The sequence below is a fragment of the Pristis pectinata genome, chromosome 11, assembly GCF_009764475.1.
Source record: "Pristis pectinata isolate sPriPec2 chromosome 11, sPriPec2.1.pri, whole genome shotgun sequence".
Taxonomy (NCBI): Eukaryota; Metazoa; Chordata; class Chondrichthyes; order Rhinopristiformes; family Pristidae; genus Pristis; species Pristis pectinata.
In genome coordinates this window covers 29,694,931-29,722,115 of record NC_067415.1, presented here as the reverse complement: position 1 = coordinate 29,722,115, position 27,185 = coordinate 29,694,931, and the positions used below count along the sequence as shown (strand labels likewise).

General features: G+C 38.1%; 1 protein-coding gene across 4 annotated transcripts in view; it reads left to right on the top strand.

Moving 5' to 3' along the window:
- Window positions 1-1,142: 1,142 nt before the first annotated feature.
- sgcg (sarcoglycan, gamma) overlaps window positions 1,143-27,185 on the top strand; it is a 427,114-nt gene continuing 401,071 nt past the window's right edge. For 3 of the 4 annotated variants that reach the window (XM_052026699.1, XM_052026696.1, XM_052026698.1), the window contains exon 1: window positions 1,360-1,462. The gene's annotated coding sequence lies outside the window, so the exon portion shown is untranslated. Of the gene's footprint in view, window positions 1,303-1,359; window positions 1,463-27,185 lie in introns of those variants that run through there. The other variant, XM_052026700.1, reaches the window with a different exon arrangement.

The window sequence follows — 27,185 nt, the reverse complement described above, 5'->3', positions numbered from 1 at the left end:
TTGAGACCCTGGATTAGGACTGAAAGGGAGGCATGGAGGAAATGGTAGATTGTAGGATGCGGAGGAAAGCCATTGGGAGAAGCGGTGAATATACCTGAGATCCAAACAGGGAAGCCTGAAACTGGAGACTTACCCCCCCCCCACCCCTACCCTTGCCCCCACCACCATCTGCCCATCATCTCCCACCTCACCTGATTCCACCTATCAAACCCTGTCTCACTCCTCCCTCTCACCTCTTTATACCGGCCATCTTCCCTCTACACTGTCACTCCTGATACAGGGTCTCCACCCAAAACATTGACCATCCTGTTGCCTCCACAGATGGTGTTTAACCCCCTGAGTTCCTCCAGCAGTTTGTTTAGTTATTGCTGATAGAAATGTGCAACCTTTTTCCACAAGTTGGGATTGGTGCAAGGACAATTGTTGCTTTTAAATGCAACATTGGTAGCCTTTTTATACCCTAAGGTATGATAGGAAAGGAGCGGTATATGGAGGTAAGTCACAAATCAGCCTTAATCCAACTAAATGAGGTGCTACATAACCAATTCATGTTCTTGTGTTATGGCAACTCAACTGCATAACTGTCAATAGAGAATTATTAGTACTGAGAAATATGATCTGACAACATTGTAAAGCATATTGTAAGAGTATGTTAGCATCATTTTTATATATGTTCAAAATAACGAATTTTAAAGGCAAATTAGCCACAATGATTTTAACGCCTTACACTTTAGAGGGCGTTCCTTTGGTTGCATGCATACATCTCATGTCCTTCACTGGCTTTCGTTCAGATGCAGCTCCGAAAACCGAAAAAAACAACACCAAGCCCCGCTTTCGGGCAACAGCATCCACTCTAGCAGCGGGCGTGAGAGGCCGGTGCGTCCAGAGCACCTGAGTTTAAATGCCCATGTGATCCCGGCTCTTCGGGGGAGGTGGAAAATGAACTACAAAGCCCAGACTGCAGAGCGAGCGCAGGCGCTGCAAAGCCTGGAGCGGGGATCCTTTCCCGAGTGAGGTATTGTATCGGCTAGATCATATGGTGCTCTACCAAGAATATGATTCAATGTTTCGCCCTAGAGAAAACGAATGAGAGCTTGTTGCCGCTGCATGACATACACTGGATTTTCAACGCCTTATTCCCACAAAAAAACTATTTCTTAATTTTTTTTGATGCCGCGTGTAGAAGAATTCTATTGTAAAAATTGAGAGCTGATTGGCAGATGCAATTTGACAAGGATGTATGAATATTGCGGAGTATAAATCTTGGCACCGTTCGACTGAAATGAGCATATTTGCCGCTAGGTAGGCCGGGTGTTACCATGTAAAAAGGCGTGGTGTGATGATGGAAATGAACTTGTCAGAATTTGTTACTGTCTAGCACTGTTGCGGAGCGCCCTGTTATTGCCAGTTTATCCCGTAATAACTAAGGGTTTCGAATCACGCAGGTGACTGGTGGTTTCAGGTAAGGTTATACAGTGTCTCGTATGCTACGTTGTTATTAATTAGGATTGTTATTTATGGGTATTTCTTAAGTAATAGACAACTACATTTGTTATCCGCCGTGTTTTAAACTATTAGAAAACACCAGAAGTATTCCATTAGCCTCTCTGTTCAATGCAGGTAGATTAATGTAAGAGCAAATAAGTGATTTTAGCGTGTACTATCGCTGAATTAGAAACAGGACCATCCATTGGTAAATAACTCCATTGACATTTAAATAACTTTTAGGTAGACGGGATCAAGATGAAATTCCAAAGCAATCCCTTTCGTAGGTTGAGTTTGCTCATGTCAACATAACCTTACCCGAACCACGGGGAAGTAGGCGCCGTAATTTGCAAACATGGTGACCGTGATTTATAGCTATCAATGACTTTTAAAAGGAAAAAGTATTCTCTGCATTTATTGGATCATGCTACATAAATAACATGTAATAGCAGTGTGTTTGTCGCCTGCACTCTTGTTGCAAGTTTTCAAGCCGATAAAGACTGGCGGTGCTGAAGGAAACGCCTTCGTGTGGAGGCTGTAGTGTGGTTTTGATACCTCTGTTCATTTAGAAAGCCAAACAGTATTTGGCGTCTAATCCATTTTCAGTGAAACATTTCGCAGAACTGTTCAGAAAGAAAACAGGGAAACCCCAAACAGAATGGCTGCACCCGCGGGAGTATTGTATACGGACAATAAAAGCTTACGTTGTCCAGGGGTTGCTTTATCAGATGTGCTAAGCAACTCCTGCCCTGATATTTGTTGAGTTTGATGTTTGTTGTGTTCAGACATTACGGTTCCCACAGACAAAAAGTTAAGAAGCAATCTGTTATTCGGTGCCGTTAGTATGACGATCAATGTGGGGTCAATACGTTTTAAATTTGGCAAATTTGAAACCACAAGTCTGTGCGCATGAATGATAATTATAGTCTAGGTCCCAATTCTAGTTCACGCCAAAAATATATTTAACACACATACTTTTGTTAAAAATAGCAAAACGCGTTTTTAGTGGAAATTACCAGTTGCCTTCCGCCTTCCCATAATAAATATAACTGCCTGCTTCAAGTTTTTGCGTTGCCGAGTTCGCTAACATAACTTCAATTAAAGATAACAAAGATGTTCGGTGGGTGTTGAAGGGAACAATGTCTTTGCTTATGGGACCACAGAGTCCAATGTACATGAGCCCGCAATGGAACACTGGCTTTCTTGTTAACCATGCATCAGCCGAAAAGTGCAATAAATGTCAGTTCGTCTTCATTCTACCTTGATTGAACGTCATTCCGTTGATGTGTTTGAACATTGTTTTATTCGCGGAAAATGGGGTAATGCCTTTTCGTGAGCTTTTAAAGAATATTCGTTAATCAGAATTTTGGATCGCTGTTCAACCAAACTTTTCTGCCGGCAGATATCATTAAGCTGAGTAAAGCTGAAGGATGGTTTAAATCAATTGTATCAGCCATTGAAGCAATTGACATTCCTGTGCTCGCACAGTAAGGCTGTAACTTGTATCAGTCTGGCGCTTTGGATTTAAGCCGCATGCCTGGCTCTCCCACATCCTGGTTTGGTCATCAAATGAACTAATCATGTTTAGGAGTAACACGTTCTCGTGCGGTCAGTGATATTCTAGGCAAGCTTTTCTTAGTGCTGAAAAAATCATTGTGAAACAGCTTGTTTCAACCAGAGAGTCAGACATTTTCAAGTGAGTGTTTTCGGCAGCTTGGCCGAGACAAGCGGTGGCCCCAGCGTTCCCGTGCCTTGCCTTCCCTCTGTTGATATTGTACATGGATTATGTGGATACTCAGAGCGACTGAAGACTTCGCTTTCTTACACTTGTTCACGTAATCAACCTCAAACCGTGTAAACGGGAACTCTCACGCGTGTCTGTGGTATCAGAATACTTTTATTCTCCAAAAATTGCAAGTTTGTGTGAATTTGCACGGGGAAGGAAATACCAAAAAAAATTATATTCGCTGGGGTGTTTTTTTTCGGATATAAGGACATCTGTTGGGACTGTGGTTATTTTTTTGTTGTACGGGTTTATAGTCGACGTTTATAGTGTGCCTTTAGCGTACTCCGGAGCCTCAAAGCACCAGGGTCAATTCTTCACCTTTGAAGTATGATTACTGTTTTGTGGACGAAACACATTGTATCGAAAAAAGCTTACACTACGCGTAATGCAATTTTGAATTGACCGGGTCACTCGGAAATCTGCAGTGTTCTTCAAATAGTACCAAGGCAAGGCTTCCAACAATGCAGCAGTCTTTCAATGCTGAACGTAAACCTACAAAACATACTTAACTTTTGACGTGAGCTCTTAAAGAATAGTGCACACTCATTTGTAAAACAAATAGTGGTACTATTTTTGGCACCTTCTCTTGAAGGACTTGTGTGGTCATGCAGCCAGAATTCTGTGGGTTCTGAGATAACTGATGAGACCAAAATGGAAACCGCAGACTTTTCCACAGATGGGTTATAGGTGCCTGAGGGAGGGGTGGGTAGGTAATTTGTAAGGTGGTGTTTTCCTTCCACTATTTACTCAAGACTTCTGTGTGCTCCGAATACATGGACTGGAAGTTTCCAGTGCTGTACTCAATACTCTTTCTCCACTTTGAGCCATCATAGGCCAGGAGTCAGTGGGGTTGTTGCATTTTTTAAAGGAGGTTTTGAGCACTACCTTGAATAGTTTCTGTGTGGTAATCTCTTTCTGTGACACAGTTCACAATAGAGCATCTGTTTCAGAAGTCTGGTGTTGGGTGTATGAATCATATTACAGTATTTTCCTCATTAAAAATTGGAATTGTGGGCAGGCAGGTGCTGCAGCAGGACTGGTGGGAGGTCACCCCAGAACACCAGGGGCTCCAAGTACTTTTGCCAGATGGAAAAGGTGTGCATGAAGTCTTCCTGTTCCCAGGATAAGCCTTCCCTATCCAGCCCACCCATTACTTCAACAATCACAAGAAGAAGCTGTTTCATTTCTTCTAATTCTAATCACGCACTCACTTGCTGCTGCCTTTGGAACAAAATAAACCTGGTAATAACTGGAAAATAGTTCATACTCCCTCTAACTACCATAATATTTCACACCAGAATTATTTTCTTTCACATTGTTATTTACCTCTTGGTCACAAAATGCTGGATCTCCCCTTCAGCAAGCACACTATACATAGCAGCCACATGTGTCAGTCCAGCCCTTTTGGACCAAGGCAGCACTCTAACTCACACCCATTCTTGCTATAGATCAAGCTGGTTCATAATACAAGGGGAAGACCAGAAGCAGGAGAGGGCCAACCTCCATAAAGCCCTCCAACCATTGGATGAGGAGTCGGGAGAAGTGTCAAACATGGCAATGCTCGAGGGTTCCTCAATATTTTCATATTTCCTTTCTTTATCCAGCAGTGAGATAGCCTGTTGCTTAGTGCAACGTTTGTTGCTGTGTGAGCTTTATATTATCTTCTGTCCCTTTCTTTTCTTTGGCCAGGTTGATCCAATGACTTGGGTCCTGCTGAACAAGAGTTGGAGGGGAGCTACTGTTATGAAGATGCACCATCATTTACTCCATTTGTCCTAAAAACAACACAGCGATCAGCATACACGGTGGTGATAGGGTTGGGAGTGGGGGTGGGAGTGTTGGTGGTGTCAATGGTAAGTGAGAGTCTGCATGGGGTCATTCAGTAGGAGCTGGCAATAGTGGAAAGAAAAGGCTAGATGCAGGACAGCCTTAAAATAAAGATTCAAGTACACAGCAATTATCTGAGGCATTCGGTTGTTAAACCATGAGCTTTGTGTTACCTCAGAGAATATGGAGAAGTCTACTTTCAGACTGTAAGATTTTCAGGTATGTCAACACTGCAATCAATCATCAAATATGTGGTTAATTTTATGGATACTGATTTATCTTGGAGCTTGCAGCTTCAAGACGAATATTTTTGATCAGAATCTGAAACTGGTGTGATTGAGTCTCAAAGCTGCATGATCTCTATCATCTCTAAAAGTCTGGCGATTGCATCAGTCAGTACTTCAGTCACAGCATTGATCTCCCCTAGTCTGCTCTTCCAAAGAACAGTGGCAGTGGCCGTGACATGATATTGGTGCAATGAAAGAGGCTCTGTCTCACAATTATAGTCCTTCTGTTTCCCTAAGTGGGATTGTGTATAGAGAGAAGGATGTGAAGAGATTTCAAGGTGATATAGACAAATTGAGTGAATAGGCAAGAACTTGGCAGATGTGGAAAAGTGTAAAGTTATCCACTGTAATCACAAATCAAAACAGTATTCTTTACAAACCACCAAAGGCCAACATGCAGGTGTAGCAAGTGATTGGGAAGGCAAATTATTTATTGGTTTTTATTACAAGAGGATTTGAATACAGGGGTATAGATGTCCTACTGTAATTACATAGGGCCTTAATGAAACCTGGAACATTATGTAGAGCTTTGGTCTCCTTACTTCAAAAAAGGATATACTTGCCATAGAGGAATTACAGCGAAAATTCACTTGACTAGTTCCAGGAATGATGGGTTTGCAATATGAAGGAAGATTAAGAAAGCCAGGCGTGTATTGTCAAGAATTTAGAAGAATGAGAGGAGATCTTATTGAAACTTACAAAGTTCTTACAGGGCTCAACAGGCTGGATGCAGGGAGTATGTTTCCCAAGGCTGCGGAGTCTAGAACCAGAGGTCTCAGAATAAGGGGTAGGCCATCTAGGACAGAGACCAGGTGAATATTCTTTACCCAGAGGATGCAAATCTTTTGGAATTCTCTACCCCAGTAGAATGTGGAGCCTCAGTCATTGAACACCTTCAACCAGAGATCATAATCAATATGGAATCATGCAATATGGGGATGCTGCAGGAAAATGGACCAGCCCCATTCGCCAACTGATTTTCCCAGTAACCTGTTCTCCCTGCACTTCCATCAATTCCAATACCTTTTCACATATTTGGGGTAATGTGCAGTGGCCAATTAGCCTAACAACCCATGTGGCTTTGGGATGTGGGAGGAAATTAGAGAATCCAGAGGAAACTCATGCAGTGACAGAGAAAGCATGCAAACTCCACACAATCAGCACCAGAGGACAGATTGAAGCCAGTCGTTTGTCCACTCACTCAGTTTGTCTGTATCTCTTTAAAGTCTCTTTACATCCTCCTCCTTACACACGTTCCCTCTGATTGAAGCAAAAGTGGTATACTTGTGAGATGGAGCCTCTTTCATTGCACCTCTTTCATTGCTTTACTGTCTGCGTCATTGTGACGCCTCTGTGTTCTTATCCAATATCTGACAGAATCCTAGAAAGCTGGCTGGCCAGGGTGGTCTGGTTGCAGCCAGAATGCAGTAGTGTGTAACCAGGCCTCAAGGTTTGAGCTCCTTGAGGTTTCCAGCAACAAGCATCTCAAGAATTCTCATCTGAACACCAGTTTTCCAGTTTCCATAATACAGCTGGATGATGAGCCTTCTGTATTGGTATTGGTTTATTATTGTCAATTGTATCAAGGTACAGTGAAAAACTTGTCTTGCATACCGATCATACAGGTCAATTCATTACACAGTGCAGTTACATTGAGTTAGTACTGTAGCAGATAAAGAGAGAACTAATATAGAGAAGGCACTGGAGATTGGCACTGAAATATTATTATTCTTTTGCCATTTGTTCACATGGTCTCCTCTACACTGGGAAGATCAAATGCAGATTGGATGACTGCTTTGTGAATAGCACTGCTCAGTGTACCAGTGTGATCTGGAACTTCCAATTGCCAGTCACTTTAATTTTGCACCTCACTTCAACCCCCACTCTCAACTTTCTGTCATTGGGTAAATGGACACTCCCAAAGCAGCTCAATGGAAGTTTGAGGAATCGCACCCCTTCCTTTCATGAGGTTTTACAGCCTTTTTGACTCAACAGAGTTCAATTTCAGATTCCCATTTAGGTGTTCTGAAGACCCATCTCTTGTTCTTTATCGGCCCATTTATACCCCCTTTGTCTCCTTTGTCTTGCTTTATAATTCTCTTTTATAATTTAATCTCTCCTGCTGTTCACCCTATTTTAGACCTTTTCTTTTATTCCTTCCTCTACTTTGCTGTGTCTATTTTATTAAAATCTGTTCTGTTTCTTAGGTTCTCCCTCGAGGCTGAAGCTGACATGCTTTCACTGCAGTTCTTGTGGTTCTGAGCTGACCAATGACACAGGGCAGATGGAGCTTGATGGGTCAAATGGGTGGGTTAATTGGTTTGTTGTGTGCTCCTTCTGCTGATTGTGCTTGGCCCCAAAGTACATGACAGGATTCAAAGTGCTCCTATTTTAATCACTCCGACCTCAGTCATCGTTACATAGAAAACCTCTTACATTGTGACTATTTCACAGTTCTCATGAAGGATTATTGATCTGAAACATTAAATTTCTATCAATAGCGGCCTGACTTGTCAAGTATTTCCAGCATTCTGTTTTTATTTTAGATTTTAAGCATCTGCAATATTTTGCTTTTGTATTATTTCTTAAAGGTTTTCCAGCTGTTGCTGCTGTTTTATATTTCTGATTTCCTAAGTTATTAAAGAATGGCATTTCATTGTAATACAAGCAACTATCTGTACTAAAAGAATGATGAAATAAACCAACAAATTAATTCAATAGATTTCCTTCAAGCATCTAGAAGCATCAATAATTTGACTGTTTTCAATTGAATGTCCTTTAAATATTGGAATGCTGGTATCCAAGTAATAATTACCAGTTTTACAGTGTAGAACTGAGCATTTGCTAAAGTGCATTAAATGATCTTTTGGTCACAGGGCCAGACTGACATGCATTCATGACTATCCTTTTCACTTCATGTGTTCATTTAGCTGCCTATATCTAGATTCTAATAGAAACGGTGGCAGAAAGATTAGCAATCGGAATGGGGTGGCAAATTTTGCATTCTGATTTCATAGCACTATTTGTTACTTCAAAGCAAGGGTTGAAAATTCTGACAATAATATAACCAATTCAGTTAATATAAGATGAGGAACTGGGATTAGAGGAACTCCTGTTTGAAAAGCCAACACTGGCCCATGTATGATGTGCAAAATGACTTCCTTCATTGTAGAAATATATGTCACTTCCTCTAACAAAATTTTGGTTGTGACATTGTCAAATGCTTTGATTGGTGACCTTTAGATTGACTTAGAGCAATGGTGTAATCTGTCTGTCTCTCTGACAAAATGGAGTGTACGAATCAAAATAAAAATAGTTCTCGTACAATAAGGACAATTCTAATCCCAACTGCAATGCCTGTACAGCTTTAGTGGATTGAGATTTCCATCCATCTGAGTTTCTGGGGAGGATTATTTTAATCATCTCCTCACTACAATCCTAGAGATTCTGGAACATGGAAGTCAATTATCAGGAGAAAAAAAAATTCATAAAAATTATTGGGATATTTTAAAATTATAATCCAATGCACACTGAGGATTATGCAGCAAACTCTTTGTTGCTGTTAAGAAAGTCAAATAAAAATAGATTGGAAATTTCAAGCCATTTCCCAGTTGGCCTGCAGCAAAAAGTAGTTTCAAATTTCACACTAATTGGTACTGATTCAGCAGTCTTCTTCAAAGATGGAGAGTAGGAAAATGGTATCTTCCTGTCAGGCTTCAGTTTTCTTTTGGACCTGGCTATATTTGGCCTCTAATTGCCCATTAAGCTCATCACAGAAAGTTAAATCCTGTCATTCAAATGGCTATAACCCTTTTATTTTCTTTCTTTCTTCAATCTTTTTATTTTCAAATTAATACAGATTAATATATAACATCAATGTTTGTACATGTAGTACAAAGAGATCAGGAGAACAATCATGGCATAGATAATCTTAAAGAACAATAAAATATATTAAAAAAATCTGTAGATCCAACAGATCTTAGTAAATAAATATAATATAAAAGAAAGGAAAGAAAAAAAATTATTATATAAATAAAAAAAAGAAAGAGGAAAAAATACCCCAAATCAATAAGAAAAATTATAAACAATAGAACTCGACCAAGCTGGTAAAGAGAGAGATGCCAAACTCCATTCACTTGAAAAAGCCTTAATTACGACCAAGCAAAACCTGGAAAAGCAACAACAGAGGATCATCGACCTGGAAGGACGCAGCAGGAGGAAAAATTTAAGGACCATCAATTTTCCAGAAAATACTGAGACTGGTAACCCTACGGAATTCTTCTTTAATCTTTTGGTCGATGTTTTTGGTTCCAAAATGTTCCCTTGTCAGCCCATTTTGGATACGGCTCACAGAGCATTAAGATCCAAACCTGCTCCGGATCAAAAACCTCGGCCAGTAATACTGAGATTCCATTATAACCCTTTTAAAAAAAACCCTGATTAAAAAAAAAACAAAACAACAACTTGCATTTGTTGTCGTTTTGTTAGTGCAGTTGAGTACAATTAATGTAGTGATATGTCTGTCTCAAGACACTTAAACAGAGCATTATCAAACAAAATTTAGCACTATGATGATATAACAATGATTAAAACCTTGGTCAAAGAAGGTAATTGCAATACATTTTATAGGAGAGAGAGAGGGGGATGGGAAAAGAGTTTTACAAAAGAAATTCCAGATCCTGATGCCTGGGCACCTGAAGAGAAAACCAGAAGTAATGGTCTGAACTCAGGAATCCACAACAATCCAGACTGCACAAACACAGATATCTCAAAGTTATAAGCCTTGAGAGAGTTGCAAAGATAGGGAGAGGGGATTTGAAAACAGTGATGGGCTCTTCAAAATTTAGGTGTTGTTGACATATAAACCAATTTAGATTCACAAGTAAAGTGGAGAATGAGTCCATAGGTGATGTGTGTTAGGCAATGAGCTCAAGTTTATGTCGGGTGAAAATTGTGAGGTTAGCCAGAAGAGCTTTTGGATAATCAAGTCTAGAAATATTAAAGGTGTGGAAGATGGTGTCCTTAGCATGTAAGGTGAGGCAGGTTTACTGTCCGGCACTAGGGATGTAAACAAGATGATGGAGCAGATATAGAATCAGAAGCTCAACCTGGTTTCACATTGTGAACTGTGGTCCACTTCTCTGGCATCTGAAATGAACCATTTCAGGCTTTAAAGTGATATTCTTTTTTACTAGTGATATTTTTTGGGTTTTTTTTCATCTCTTTTTATCCAATCTGTCTTCCTCCTGTGTTTCTCTTTCTGTACCAGGGGACACACTGAATTAATCAATTCATTCCTTTAATTCATCCTCCTACGCAATCCTTCCTAAGTTTGTTTTCCAATACATACTTCTCAAGGTTCATGGAGAAGCTCTCCAGGTTGACCTGGTCATACAGCTCCCAGATACTCTATTTTCCTTGCTGCAGTTACCATGCACACTTCCAGTATTTTTGTAGGCAGGAGAACATCCAAACAACGGCAGACACCATAAAGTAAATTCTAGCTCAGTACCATGTCAGGCAGAATCACTTTGACATTTTATAAAACAGGAAACATTTGAAGGGTTTATTTAGTCAGTGAAAAAGACACTCCATGTTACAGCATAGATGATCTCAACTTGCCACCTAGAGTTCCAGCAAGTGAATTTCCAACAGTACATGGCATCAGGTTAATGATAAATATTCTGCATAGCAAATGAAAACTCTGAGGAAGGATTGTGTTCGGCTGTTGTAGTATACCTCACAGTGGCCGGGCACACTTTAGGATCAATAAAGAACTGGTCGAGGCTATCTTCTGGGCAGTTGGAATGGCATTTGTCACAGATCAAGGAGGTAAGAGAAAATTATTAAAATTTAAGAAACTGGAACAATAATTATAAGTTCTCTGTGCAAATGAATGATTTAGTAATTTGACATCTAAGATCTACACCCAGACTACTGTTAAGTAAATGCTTTGTTTTGCAAAGGCAAAGTGGGGGAAATTGTGCCTCAAAGTATAATACTCTGCATAGATTATCTATATTGTGAACCTCTGTGTCATAAATAAAGAGATAATATAATGTTGCATATTTCATAATTCAGCTTTACTTAACTGTTTGAGCAAGTTAATGGTACCGGGTAGTAACTCAGAGAAAGTAAATTCAAATCCTGCCCTGGCAAACTGACAAGTTGTGAAATTGAACTAAATTAGAAAAATGAACACAATAGCTGCTGGATTATTATTTAAAGAAACTCAACTACTTTGCTGTTGCCCTTTGGATTTGGCAGTATACTTCATCTGGTTTACTTAAGGTAAAATCTCTCAGCCTTCATGCCACCTGAGTCACAAGTATCTACAATAATCGTCTAGTTCCTGCCCATCGTTAATATCAGGGATTATGTGTTTGACTCTCAATAGTTGAGAGTTTCAGAGTATCTAGTCAATCAATATTGCTTATACCCCAAAAACAACTTGGTAGATATTTAAACATTCACAGGATGTGGACATAACTGACGTTGCAATTATAATTTGTTATTATCTCTTATTAACTGCCCCTAAACCATGGAGTCAGCTAAAAGGCAACCACAGGAGTGTGTCTGGAGTGATGTATAGGCCTAACCAGGTAAGGACAGTACATTTCCCTCTTTGGAGGATGTTAGTGAACTATCTGTGCTTCTGTGATAATTTGAGATTACTGAGGCAAGCTTTTGTTTTCTTTTCAAATTTATGGTGGGATTTTATTTAATATTTATGAACCTTTGGTCTAGGACTCTGGCTGTAGGTCCAGTAATGTAACCGTTATATTATTGTACAGCATTTTTAATTTAAAAGTAATGAATTGTAATCTAATCCAGAGAGAGGGGACCACAATGTAGGATATAGTCTGTATATTGTTGACGAGAGTCAATAAGAAGGCTTTAACCTACTTTCCTAGTAGCTCAAAATCCAGAGGCTAGAATACTTACTTGATTGTTAGCTGATGTAATCTTATCATTTCTTCACATCTCTTTGTTTTGTCAATGCACAAGGTTATTAAGGACCATGACAAACAGTTTCAGGGGCCTGTCTGTGCAAGTCACTGTTGTATAGATAAAGATGGTGTTCTGCTGACATTTCTCTAATTTTCTTTATAGCATCTGTGGGCAAGCAAGTTTCAGATGCAAAATTGCCTCTACAACAAACCTTAGTCCATATAAGCTGTCAACCAAGATATTTAAATGAGATTGTACTATTAAACACAGGACTGAAGGGAGAAAAGTCTATTGCAGTGTTCCTCTTGTCTTTTAACCACAAAAGGAAATCTAGTAGTGAAGAGATTTTGATATATTAACAGCATCTGCAGTGAATCCTAACCACTGAGAGGTTTAAATATATCAGCCAAATTGGATTCATGAATTCTGTGCAACCTTGAAGACTATTATTTTCATAATGGACTGAGGCAGTTCTGATTTGTAAATTTCATCAGTATACATATAAACAATATAATATAATTAACATTGAAAATTATGCACTTCAGTTAATTTTGCACTTAGGAAAGGAATATAGGATATGGTGATGACACAGCAGTTAAGTTACTGAGGAGTGGAGGACAGGACCAAGAGTCCAGAGAACTGAATACAAATTCCACCATCGCAGCTTTGGAATTTAAATTCAGTTAATAAAATAGAACTTAAAAAAAACTAGCCTTGATTATGATGACTACTACGTTATTGGATTGTTGTAAAAACACAAGTAGTTTTATTAATGCCTTTCAGAGGAAAGAAAACTTCCATTCATACCTAGTTTGGCCTAGATGTGACTCCGGAACACAACAATGTGGCTGACTCTTAAATGGCCTAAGAAGCCACTTAGTTGTGCATATGATCTCTCTTTTTCACTCAAGTCCTCTTCCATAAAGACCCAACATGTTGTTTGCCTTCCTAATTGCTTGCTGTACCTGCATGTTAACTTATGTGATTCCTTTACGAGGCCAGCCAGGTCCCTTTCAACATCAACCCTTTTTAATGTCCCCTTATTTAATAAAAAGGTCCACCTTTATATTTTGCTCCAGCAAAGTGGATGACCTCAAGAATTTCTATATTGTGTTGCATCTGCCATGTTCTTGACCATTCATTTAACCTATCTATATCCATCTGAGGCTTTAGTATGCCCAACTTCGTATCAACAGAAAACTTGGATATATTCCATTTCATCCTCATAGTCAAATCATTAATAGAAATTATGAACTGCTAGTGCCCCAACACCAATCACTCTGGCATCCAACTAGCCACAGGATCTCATTGGAAAGTGACTGTATTTTCCCTGCTCTGTTTCCTGGGCATTCACCAATCCTCAGTCCATATAAGTGTATTATTCCCAATGCCGTTATATAGTTATACAGCATGGAAACAGGTCCTTAAGCTCAATTCAGCCATGCCAACTAAGTTGCCTACCTGAGCTGGTCCCATTTGCCTCCATTTGGCCCATATCCCTCTAAACATTTTTTGTCCATGTACTTGTCTAGATGTCTTTTTTGTAATTGTACCCACCTCTACTACTACTACTACTACTGGCAGCTCTCCACATACCCACCACCCTCTGTGTGAAAAGGTTGCCCCTCAGGTCCCCATTAAATCTTTCCCCTCTTATCTTGATCTATGCCCTCTAGTTTTAGACTCCTCTACCCTTAGAAAAATTCACCATATCTATGCCCCTCATGATTTTATATACCTCTATAAGGTCACCCCTTAGCCTCGTACGATCCAGGGAGAACAGTCCCAGCCTATCTAGTCTCTCCTGATAACTCAAGCCTTCCAGTTCCAGTAACATCCTTGTGAATCTGTGCTGCACCTTTTCCAGCTTAAAGCGATCCTCCCAATAGCCAGGTGGCCAGAACGGCACACAATATTGCAAGTGTGGTCGCACCAATGTCTTGTACTGTTGGAATATGACATTCCAACTCTTATACTCAATGCCCTGACCAATGAAGGCAAGTGTGCAAATGCCTTCTTCACCTCCTTATCTACCTGTGTCAGAACTATGTACTTATACCCCCAAGGTCTCTCCATTCAACATGCTCTCCAGGGCCCTGCCATTTACTGTGTAGGTCCTGTTCTGGTTTAACTTCCCAAAATGCAACACATTCACATTTATCTAAGTTAAATTGCATCTGCCATTCATTGACCCACTTTCCCAGTTGATCTAGATGCTGTTGTAGTCTTAGATAACCTTCTTAACTGTCCACTATACCACCAATTTTGGTGTCATCTGCAAACTTCTAACCATGCCAACTGCATTCTCATTCAGATTGTTAATATAGATGATGAACACCTGTGGGCCCAGCACCAATCGCTGTGGCAGAAAATTGATCACAGGCTTTCAATCTGAAAAATAATGTAGCCTACATTTGCTTAACAGTTTCTTGTGCTGCACCTTATCAAAAATCCTGGTTAATAGGTTTACCTTTATATATTCTGCTGGTTAGAATCTTAAAAATCTCTTATCATAATATCAAATGTGATTTTCCTTGCATAAATCCATATTGACTCTGTTCAATCCTATAATTATTTCATAATTGCCCTGCTACCACTACCATAATAATGGATTCCAGCATTTTCCCTTCTGCCAAAATCAGCCAATACCATCCAGGACAAAGAAGCCTGCTTAACTGGCATCTCATCCATTAGCTGAAACCTTCATTCCACTACTTGTGCACAGTAACAGCAGTGAATACCAGCTAAAAAATGCACTGCAGTTATTCACCTTGGCTATTTAAATAGCACCCCTCAAGTCACACAGCATCCTGACTTGGAAATATATCACTGTTCCATCATTATTCCAATCTGTACCTAAATCCTGGAGGTCCCTACCCAACTGTGGCAGTATCTTCATCAGAAGGACAGCAGAAGTTTAAGAAAATGGCTCAGCAGCACCTTCTCAAGAGAAATGGGAGCTGGGCAATTAATGCTGGCCTTGCCACAGGTGCCCACATCCCAAAAAAAAAAATTTTAAATCCAAAAATGTTATGCTTTTGAAAACATAGCACTTTAATTTGTCAATCTAATAATTGAGTACTCTACTTGTGTTCACTAGGGTGACTTCCAAAACCAGAATAAGGAGAAGATTCATTTTTTCAGTAAGTCAGACTAAAACTTAATTTTCACTTCATTTACAGGACGTTGCCTTTGAAGCTTCCAACATCCTCACCAGTCACTTGACAATTTTTTGAATGATTACAGTTAGAGAGCATGAAAAGTCTCCTAAACCATTTCATTCTTTCTCACTCACAGAATATGTTTAAGGGAAGAAAAATTGCTACAAAATCCACTATTTGCTGCAGAAATATTTATCAGTTTTTACTGGATGTTAAACACATGTCCTATTTTCCTTGATTGCTTTAATTATCAAGTATTACTAATTATTATCCACACAGAGAGTATATTACTAGTTAGTTCTTAATTCAGATTTTTTCATTCACTGTTGTGAGATTAAATAGTCCTTGTGGTTATACACCCTCTAACTTGACTTCAGGACAACAGAAGCTGACTGAAGATATAAACATGAAATTCTATGGTACTCATGGGTTTGAAATTCTGCTTTGGCTGCACAGCTTTGTGGGCACAAATTGTGATATTTTTCAGAAGGGTTTTTATTTCTCAAGTTTCTGATCAAAAGCATTTGCATAATCACCATATGTGATCTCTGCCATGAACCAGGGCAATTAAATGATGTTTTAGAATGTAATTAGCAAAAGTACTTCAAAAATATTCCTAAAACATTTAAGAGTGGCAGCCTAGTACTGCTTGATGAATACAACTAAAAATGATCACAATAAAGCATTTTTGATTTGTGTCCAGTCCATCAGCACTGAGCAGCCCACTTTTAAGTAACAGATTCAGACTTACTAAAACTATATAGGACTTTTGCTAGTATTATTATACCATTTAGTTCCTTAATAAATTAAAATTAAAGGATACAGAAAAAACTTTGAAAATATAACAATTAAAGCAAAAGCTTAATTGAAACACACAGTGATGATTAATTAATCTGGGGCCATGCAGTTTTCAGATGTTTGGCTGACAGCAACTTGCTACACAAAGTACAATGTAGTCTTCAGACAAATGCAAATCTAGCAAACACCTGGCATTTTGTGAGCAGCTCTGAAAAAAATCCATCTGAATAATTGCAAAAAAAGATTGACATTAATGCTCCCAATTAACCTTTACTCTAGATAAATGGTTGGATGTCCAGTTATAAATATTCAATTAATTTGCCTGGTAATTATGTTTGATCTACTGTTGGGGAAAGTATGTAGCAAATGAGGTTGAGAAGCTAGTAGAAAACTGAGATTCCCAGAAATTGTGTCTGCAATTAACATCATTGTCAACTGCACTAATTTACTGAGCCTGGGTCTACCCAGTGATGGCAGAAAAACTCTCTCTTGTTCCTGGACTGAGTCCCATCTAATGAGGAAAATGATCTGTTTGATTCCACAGCCAATACTGCAAAGTGTGAGAATGAATTTTATCTGAAGAACACTGGGCTCTGTTGAATAATTACCAATATTTGGTTTTTGGACAATTAATCTTAATTATCAAATTCAGATGATTCAGTGTTGAACCATTTACTGACAAAGTACATCAAGTATCTTGGGCAGTAGCTAATGAGCACTACACAAAATACTTTAAATGGTAACATGAAGAAGGCTGCAATCTCCCTGAAAAATCAGTGTTATTTATTCAGACCAACTAATGTGTCTCAAGTGGTTCCTCTGACAGTCACTCTCTTGCCGACTGGGCTGTAGTTGCTGCTAATTTCAAGTGTCTCGGTTGAATAGCTCTGGCAAAGGTTTGTGTGTTTCATGTGAGTTCTAACCCACCTTTTATTCAGAGACCCTGACTTTATATTTTCCTTATAGTACCATGTATATATGCAGTGCTTGGTCCTGTCAGATCAGCCATGATCTTACTAAATGGCAGAACAGGCTCCAAGAACTGAGTAGTACCCTCCAGCTCTTGTATGTTCATATATTCATATGCATATGTGATTTACATTATAGTTTTATTGTTCAGTTGCAGATGTGATCAGGTAACTGTCATTTTCCTAGCAAAGTGAGAGACAGCAATTCATCATAAGATTTCATTCCACCATTGAGTTTTTGAGTAGCCCATTGTCACATCATGGAAGGATGATTGTCTTCATTCTGTTAAACATTTCCAGTTAGGATCACATAAAAGCTGCTTTGATATGACTGATACTGAGAGTTCCAGGTGTATTGAATTCCAAAGAATTGGTAGATGTATTTTTTGTTCATCTAATGTGTATCCAGGAGGTGACCTGGTGGAGGCTCAGCTGTTGATGTGTAAGTCCCTTTAGTGACCTGTCCTCAGAGGTTTAACAGTTTTCTGGCTTAAATAAGTTAGGTCTTCTTTTATCTTGGTGAGGCAAGGCTTGATGGTGGAGCTCATCTTGCACTGTTAGAAAAGATACAATCATGGCACAGGTGGATACAGCTTCAAAAGTTAGATGAAAGCTGATAGTATCAAAATATATTTTAAAAAGAAGGCAGTATTTTAAAGATTCCAAGTTTTTTCTGTAAGGTTTTATTTGAGAGGTAGAAATGTGAGACCATATAATTATACCAAGATGTAAGATATCTCTGATATATTTTCTGACACACTGTTACAACTTTTTGCTGTTCTTCTGTTCTATTATCAATGTAAAAATTCTGGTATGTGTGCCATCTGTCATCACTTAAGTTGTTTGTGGCTTAGCCCTGTTTCTGAACCACTATTATAAAAGAAATGAGAAGGACTAGGTTTAGAGTCATGATTAACACAATTTTTATTAATTGTTGGTCAGTTTGCAGTGACGCAACACACAAGTCCACATTACATCCACAGGCACAGTGAAACTAAGGAATGGGGGATAATTGGCCTGGAGCTTATCTGAAGACATTTCTATCCTAAATCTTTATGTCAACATTTATAATGGAATCTGGATATGTAGATGCCTACACTGGGGACAGAGTGTAATTACAGCATGTCAAGTTTACATTGGCAGATTCCATTATTGAAGTAGACATCAGAATTTTTAATGCAAAACAGTGGCAGGAATTGTACACAGAAATATAAGATTTTAATATAGTATATATTTGCATTGATTTTTATGTATAAAATCTTTGTAACTTACTTATTGTGGATTACAAATTGGTATTTATTGTATTTCAATGGAAAGTATCCACCAAGGCTGGGGCCAAAATAACCATATTTAGGAAGGTTTGAGCCATCAAACTTCACCCCATCAATTTTGATATATTCAAACATTGGGGAAGGGGTATATGAATACTATTCAGATTCACTTTACTACTGAATCAGTTCACTGAAAAAAACCCTTAACAAATGTTTTGTAGAGGCTGATCAGTGCAGTCATAGATCAATGATTGATTTCACTGATATCCAAAAGTAGCAGATGGCCACTGAAATTCCTTTTGGTTTGTGCCATTACAGCATTTCCACAGCATTCTTTGTTTAACATATTTGATGAATGGGAAACTTCAGAGAGGAAGAGCTTGGCTGTAAAGTCCAAATGCAGTGAAAACTCTATTACTTTTTAGCTGAAGCTGACAGGATCAGATCATCTGATAAATGAGGAATTTTCTGAAATTCGTTTTTCAGGGTGCAGGCCTTTGACTGAAACTTATAGTTCTGCCGATCTGTTTACTATAACGTCATTGGCAGATTTTATAAATTTGCATTAAAGTTAATCCATTTACTGTGACCCTGATTAACATCACTGACTTGTAAATTAAGGCAAATGTTGATTTCTAACTTATTTTATAATTATTTTCCCTTTACTGTAACAGGATATACATTCTGCAAACTCACCTTTGAAAAATATGAGACAGCGTAAAACTGAAAACACTTCTGAGATTAATTATCTAGGGAACTAGTTACGTATCATTCTGGGTTTAGTCCAAAATCTCCTTTGTATGATAGAAGCTGATTTCTGACACATCTCTCCTGAAAATAAAACTTGTTAATCTTTGTCAACTGGACATTGGAAAGACGTGTATCTGTTTTGGCCAAGAAGAAACCTTCCAATCAATACTAATTTGAGAACCTGAATTTCAATTATGAAACTCCATATTAATTAGATCACAATGATAGTAAAAAATCAAATGTAGCATACAGTTTAAAAGAAGAAAATGCTGGAAAATCTCAACGTGCTAGGCAACATGTAGAGAGAGGAATAGAGTTAATGTTTCAGATTGATGACCTTTTAATAGATCATTCTGTCATGGACCTGAAACATTAATTCTGTTCCTTTGTCCACAGATGTTGCCTCACCTGATGAGTGTTTCCAGCACTTATTATTTTTATTTTAGATTTCCAACCTCTGCAGTATTTTGCTTTTGGTTATGAAGCAGCAAACTATGTTTTTTTCTAGGCAAAGATAAGCAATCCATCCGTGACACAATATCACATGTCATGAATGTATCAAAATGACTCACCTTTGTTAACATAAAATTATTTGATGAATTCCATTTTATTGATGTGGCACACATTATAGCTATCTTTGGCTTGTTCTACAAATTGCATGGATATGTTTCAGAGTTAGGATAGCTTTCATATTCTAGACAAATGCTGAATCATACATTCTTCAGTAAATCATTTATCTTATGGCTTGATTCCCGTCCTATGATAGGTACAGTAATTGAATTTATTTGGGATAGATAAGAGGATGAGGCCAGTTTATTCACTCTAAATATTCTTCAATGACCAAGATACTGAGGGTATTTTTAGGAAAATAGTTTTAATTGTTGCTCATATCTAGGGTTTGGATATGAATTGGGTACCTAATAAGAGCATCGACAAAGATTTTTTGAGCCATTTTGGTGAACTGTTCCACAGCTAGGAGCCTTCAGGTGTGGGTAAATGTTTAGCTAATGGCATTAATTTTACTCATAAGTCTAAAGCCATCATAGTTATTCCCATGCTCCAATAACAGGGTAATACAAATGCTCACAAGCGGCGTCTTGCTGCATATAAAGCATGCAGTTAGGTTTTAAGGTTCATGTTACTTTGAGAACCATCTATGCTGGTTTTGCATTCAGATGAGAGATGTAAAACTTGCAATTGTTATAAAAATGTTGTTCTACTTGATGGATCTGGATTGTGGCAACTCATTGCAAGCTGCTGTCTGCAGATCTACTCATTACTTCTATCATAATTGTTGGTACTGAATATTGTTTATGTAACTTATTGCTAATTAACTTGTCTATTGGTTTGTAGCTGGATCCATGGTCTGATGGAGTTTATATTCTCCTATCTACCAAAGGCAGGGTGTTAGCGTAACAGCACGTGAAATATTATGATCAGTTGAGTAAAGTGGTATGTATTCTCTGTTTCATCCTTGGGACTTGCTCCATGTCCCAAGATATCTGCCAGGTCAACTTCATGACAAATCTGCTTATTATGCTCAGTGATCAGTACTGTTAGTACGCTGCTGACTTCTGCATAAAATTCAAACTTTGGCAATTCTCACCAAAGGAACTACCACTGATTAGAATCTTGGTGGCGAATCCCAAGGATCGAGTGAAGTTTTTGCCTTTGGTAGATAAGAGAATATAAACTCCATCTATCTATGGATCCAGCTACAGACCAACAGTGAAAGATCTTCCATGCTATGATGTGTTCATTAGGGACATCTGAAAAACAAGCTCCACAAAAGGGAGGGAAAATATTTTTGGCAGTTGGCTAAGCAGTGTCCTCTTACCTCACTAGAAATGTCAAAGATTTTCAAAACCTTAAAACTTTCTGAATGTTTGTGATACATTGAAAACAAAGAAACAAATATGTAAAGGACAAGGAACTTTGGAAAACTGAAACATTTAAAACACTTTAAAATAAGTATTTTCAAACATTTCAAGCAAACACAATAAGTGTTCCATTAGAGATCTTAAAGCATACTTAGAAAGATTAACAGCAATATTTTAAGCTGAGAATCTTTCTAAATGTCAAGCTGTCAATCCAGTTCAGACTATGGAAAAAACCTGATGCACCTCCTCTTAATTGGTGCACGATTCTTCAGTGAGTGTGAAATGTATTTGCAGGACATTTCCAAAAGTTGCTGTCAGAAATGAATCTCACTGATATTTCCCCACAAAATGGGGCCAATGTTGCTCAGCAAGAATTCTCTCAAATTTGTTTATCCTCATTGAGAATACAAAGTTAGAAAAGATCAATGGAGCAATCTTAACCTGACATGTCTCAGGAAGCCTTTCTGGATCAGGCTATCTTCTTGTTTTACACCCCACTCAACAACAACTCTCTAATAAAGTAAAACCTGTTGGGTGTAACACAACTGACAAATTCATTCTCTCCCTTCCCACCAGGTATATTAAGTTAAAATGACATTTTATATAATATTGTTATTTCTGAACTGGGAACAATGCATGCCAATTGCTCAGTTCTATATTGACTGGTAGAAAGCCACCGGCTTGTTGCAGAACATACAGCAATATGTTCTGGACTTCCATGACTGAAGTCAGGAATGCACTGGATGTCAAATGAATGCACCTCTTACCTTTTGCTCTGCCACTGGACTCACCATTCAGTCTAGGGTGTTCCATAGGATCATCTGGTTCCACGCCCCTCAATTTTACATCAGCCATATCTGGCATATCTAGCATGGCCCATTCAGTTGAATGGGGTCATCACCCTTCATTGAGAAGCTGTTTAGGTACGTATTTTGTTTATTTTACTTTATTTCCATGCATATTTTAATTAATGAAGAATTTGATGTTTTTAATACATTCATAATTCTTTTAATAAATTTCTTCTAATAAATTTTGATTTTTTTCAGTTACTTAATTTTATTTTCAATGGGTTTGAATTATCTCTAATCATCAGCCATATTTGGAAACAGCGAGAAAGGCTTCCCAACACAAGGCGTTAGAGGCCTTCCTAATAATGTGTGAGTGAAGCCTTAGTTCCTGTTAACTATGGCCTGGTCCACTGCATCTTGTGGAATGGCAATGTTAGTAACACTGAGAGTGCTTTGGAAGTGTTGTGACTGCACAAAATTAGTGCAGTTGTGAGGCAAGCACAGACTGCAGCAGTGAGGCATGGGTTGGGTGCAGTATTATTCTGCCCATTGCCACCTACTCATTCATTATATGAACTCTGCAACTAGAGAAGGTAGCTACATGAAAAAAAAGTTGCACTCAGCATTAGGATTGTCATATACCATAAAATCAATTATATAGGTCATGCTTTCCTGGGAGATTTTGGCTTACAAATCTGGCAATATTATTTATTTTTCCATTTTGTGAACTGCTTTGTGTGTGTATCAATATGCAGCAAGTTGGCTGTTGCACGGTGGATTTAATATGCATTAAAAACTTTAAGAAGCTTTACGATAACCTTTATAAATTCACATCCCTTCCACCAAATTTCATACGTAGACAATGAGTACCAGAAAGTTGAATACGGATGTCAGCAGGTCATGTAGGACTTTACACCTGGGCATCTACACTTTAGTGGTCAAACTCTCAGCATATGCTTCTAAAATGCAAACCTCTATGGCTAACTCACAAATGTATACCATGCACTCTACACTACTCTAAATTAATTGAGAATTAATCATCATTTCTCAAGACTTGTGCCCTTGTGATGTCATAATATCATGATTGCCCATGATAGGAATGGAAAATTTGAAACCCACTGAACTGTAGATTTAGTTCACCTTGTGCTCGCGGTCACAGTTCAACCTGATTTCACTTTCCAGTTTTCAAATACAATTGGGTATCAGGTCACAGTTCTGACTCCATGTTTACACTCCAAATTTAGTTTTGTAACAGAACCAAAACTGTGCGACTGCTGTGCTGAAATTGATATGTAAATAAAGCCTAAGTCTATCAATTCAGGCACAGTGTAGACATGATTCCTATTTATCCAAAGATAATCCAATTTCCCTCCAACATATAACTTGTGCTTCACCCTACCTTGGATTTCATTATTGCTTTTCTGCCCTAATTACCTAGTTAATGGAAAATGATGATTGTACTCAGTTTAGATAGATGATATACAACATTGATTTTAGTTTTGTGGTGAACAGATTACTCTGTGATGAACTTCTTAGAATTATCAGAACTGAGTTCACATTTTGATGAAATCAGAGACAGCATACAAATTACTGGGCAATATTCAACATTTTGATAAAACCCAAGTCCTAATATAGGTGACTCTTTCTGATAGCCCATGCACATTTATGATAATTACACTCCAATCTCAATTCAAATAAACAATATCCAGCAAGACATGGCTTTGACTATTATCGCTACATTTAGGCTGGGGGAACAATGAATGTACAATGATCATGCATTCTGAAAAGATGCTGTATCACTAGAATTTTTTGATTCTTGAAACTGACCATGTTGTAAATTAGAAGACATGCAAGTGACATTTCTGTTTCCTATTTTCAAAATAATAATTTAAAATATTGTCCATTTTATTCTAAAGTTAGTAATACGGCTGGAAATATAAACTTCTCACAACCATGCAAAAATCCACTGAATCGATATAAGTAATTATCATATGTTTATAAATGGTTTTACAAAGCCTCAGATGTCACCTCTGCACTGACCACAGACTGGCATGGCCCTTTGTGCCAAGTTAATTGGTTTGTGACAACCATTGGATTCCTACATCTGAATTCTAACTGGCCAGCTTTTCTGATTGACTGGTGCTCAGCACTATCTTATTTCAACTTCAGCTCATAGTTTTAAAATGCTATTATTAATGACTGTTGTAAATTAAAATAAAAGGATTTTAAAGGATGACACAAGGCAATAATGCACACTGATCTTGGCCCGGAAGGAGAGAAGAAGAATCTGTTGGTAAAGATTAAAGATGGAAAAGAACAGAAAACACTGGTTGGAGTGGGGTTTGTAGGTCCCCTCATGGCAACAACACAATTAAGAAGAGAATTAACCAAGAAATGAGAAGTGCTTACGATGCAATATCCATGAGGGAGTTTAATCTTCATGCAGACAGGGCAAATCAATATGGAAAAGTAGCTTGAAGGATGAGTTCATGGAGAGTTTTTATGAATGATACATCATGCAACCAACCAGGGAACAGGCTCCCCCAGACCTTATTATGCATAATGATACACACTTAATTATAATCTCGTAATAAAGAATTATGTGGAAAAAGAATGGAATGGCACAAATAAATATAGATCCCACAGAGACAGTGACAAGGTGAAATTATAATGCGAATAAAGAAATGGCTGAGACATTAAACAAATTATTTGTATGTCTTCACTGCAGAAGATATAAAAAATGCAGCAAAGGTAGTGGGATCTCCTTTCTAGTGAGCAAGAGGGACTTAAAGCCATCAATATCACTAAAGACAAATCACTAGTAAGATTAAGAGGACTATAAATTCCATTGTACCTGATAGGCTTCATTCCATTTTCTAAAAGAGATGGCAGAGATAGTTGATGCATCACAGATGATCTTCCAAAATTCCCCAGACTCTGGAGCAGTTCTTGCAGACTAGAAGATAGCAAAATATAACCCTGCTATTCAAGTCAGAAGAGGAAGAATAAAATGGAATTGTAATCAGTCAGACTGACATTTGATGTCAGCAAAATGCTAGAATTCATTATTAAGAACACAGTACCAGAGCAGTTCATCAATCATTATATAATTAGGCAGATTCAATATAGTTTTAAGAAGGGAAAATTGTGAGGTATTGGTATTGGTTTATTATTGTCACTTGAACTGAGGTACAGTGAAAAGCTTGTCTTACAAACCGATCATACAGGTCAATTCATTACACAGTGCAGTTACATTGAGTTAGTACAGAGTGCATTGATGTAGTACAGGTAAAAACAATAACAGTACAGAGTAAAGTGTCACAGCTACAGAGAAAGTGCTGTGCAATAAGGTGCAAGGTCACAACAAGGTAGATCGTGAGGTCATAGTCCATCTCATTGTATAAGGAAACTGTTCAATAGTCTTATCACAGTGGGGTAGAAGCTGTTCTTAAGTCTGGTGGTACGTGCCCTCAGGCACCTGTATCTTCTACCCAATGGAAGAGGAGAGAAGAGAGAATGTCCCGGGTGGGTGGGGACTTTGATTATGCTGACTGCTTCACCAAGACAATGAGAGGTAAAGACAGAGTCCAAGGAGGGGAGGTTGGTGTCCGTGATGCAGTGGTTGCAAACAAGGTAGGTAAAGGGAACTGATGGAAGTTTCATTGTGAAGTTCCTTAAAATAGTTTCCAACTGGATTATTTTTTACCAAGGTAATGATGGAGATTTTCTGTTCATTCTCCAATAATACAGAAAACTACTTAAAATATCAGCTGGGACACTCTTCAGACTAAAGTGAACTCTAGTCTTCTTGACTTTCAGATTTCAATTTTCATTTAAACATCCAGCAGCATAATGTAAGTGTAATCCTGAGTAAAATGAAGCAACATATATCCAGATCAGAATACAGGTTTGTATTATGTCTATTATTGTATCATAAAATAGTAAGGCTTCGTAATTTGGCTCTGTTGGAGCTGCACTGTGCAGGGCACCTACTGTATATCAGTCTGACTAGGAGCTGCCAGAGGCAGATATTCTAACATGATGTATGTTAGAACCACAGATCCTAGGAATACAGTAAATAATCACACAGAAACTTCAGGTTAGGCCCAAAGTTGCACAAGCTACACAAACTTTGCTCTTGTATCTTCATCATTGTTGGACCTCCTAAGGTAATAGTTGCCTGTAGGATCTAGTGCATCAAATAGTGGGCTGGTTAGGGTCAAATTTACCTTCTATTAGCGGACAGTTTATGTGGATGGGCATCATCTGCCTTCAGCTTGGTTGAAGCACACCACTGACCTCTTCTGAAAACAAAAGACAGTCACCAGAGCCGGGATGAAGGAAGTGGGATATGCACATATGCCTGAGTTGAGAAAATGCAGACATATTACAGTGGTAGGGATGGAAGAAGCTATAACGATGTGGGTGTGGGGGGGGGGCGCAGATGTTGGAGGGATGTAAACATAAATAACTTTAAAAATAGTGAGTCAGTGGGCTGGAAGTTGATATGGGTTCACGTATGTAGATGTGTTATGTGAATGGGGCAATACTCATGAACAGTAATGACTTTGAATGTGTTCAAGTTTATGGAGAATGAAACATAATATGCCTTTGCAGGGAGCATTGGAATATCAAAACTGGAGAAAAAGCATTGATGAGGGTTTCAACAGAAGCTGGGCTGAGAGAGCTATGGAGTTGAGCAGTGCCACAGAGGTGGAAGTATACAGCCTTTGTAATTGAGAGTAAATGGGGCCAAGTGTTCTGCTCGATGTGATAAAACTAAGTGTTTGTAATAGAATTTTAAAAGATATGTTAAAATTGATCTCATTTTTCAAGCTTTTCTAGTTCAATAAATAATCCAGCAATTTTTGCCTTACTCCCCAAGGAACCAAGCATCATAAATTGCAATGACAAAAAAAAACAATTGTAGTACACAAAGAAAAAAAATCTATGAGAATTCACAAAAATTTTGGTGAGGATTTGTTCAAAATAGAAATCATTAGAATTTATTTATTTTTTGAATTTTCCTGAAATAGCATAGAAGGAAAATCATTTTATATTCAATGTTGTAATACAGTTCTATTTAGGAACTTATACACGTCTCAAAGTGTTTATGCAGATTGAAACATTCAGTGACAATGTTTGAATATTGAGATATATCTGATTGAGGCATCTCCTCAGCTTTGACTCGACAGTTAAGCTCAATAAAGTACAGCCTGATAACATGCTGATA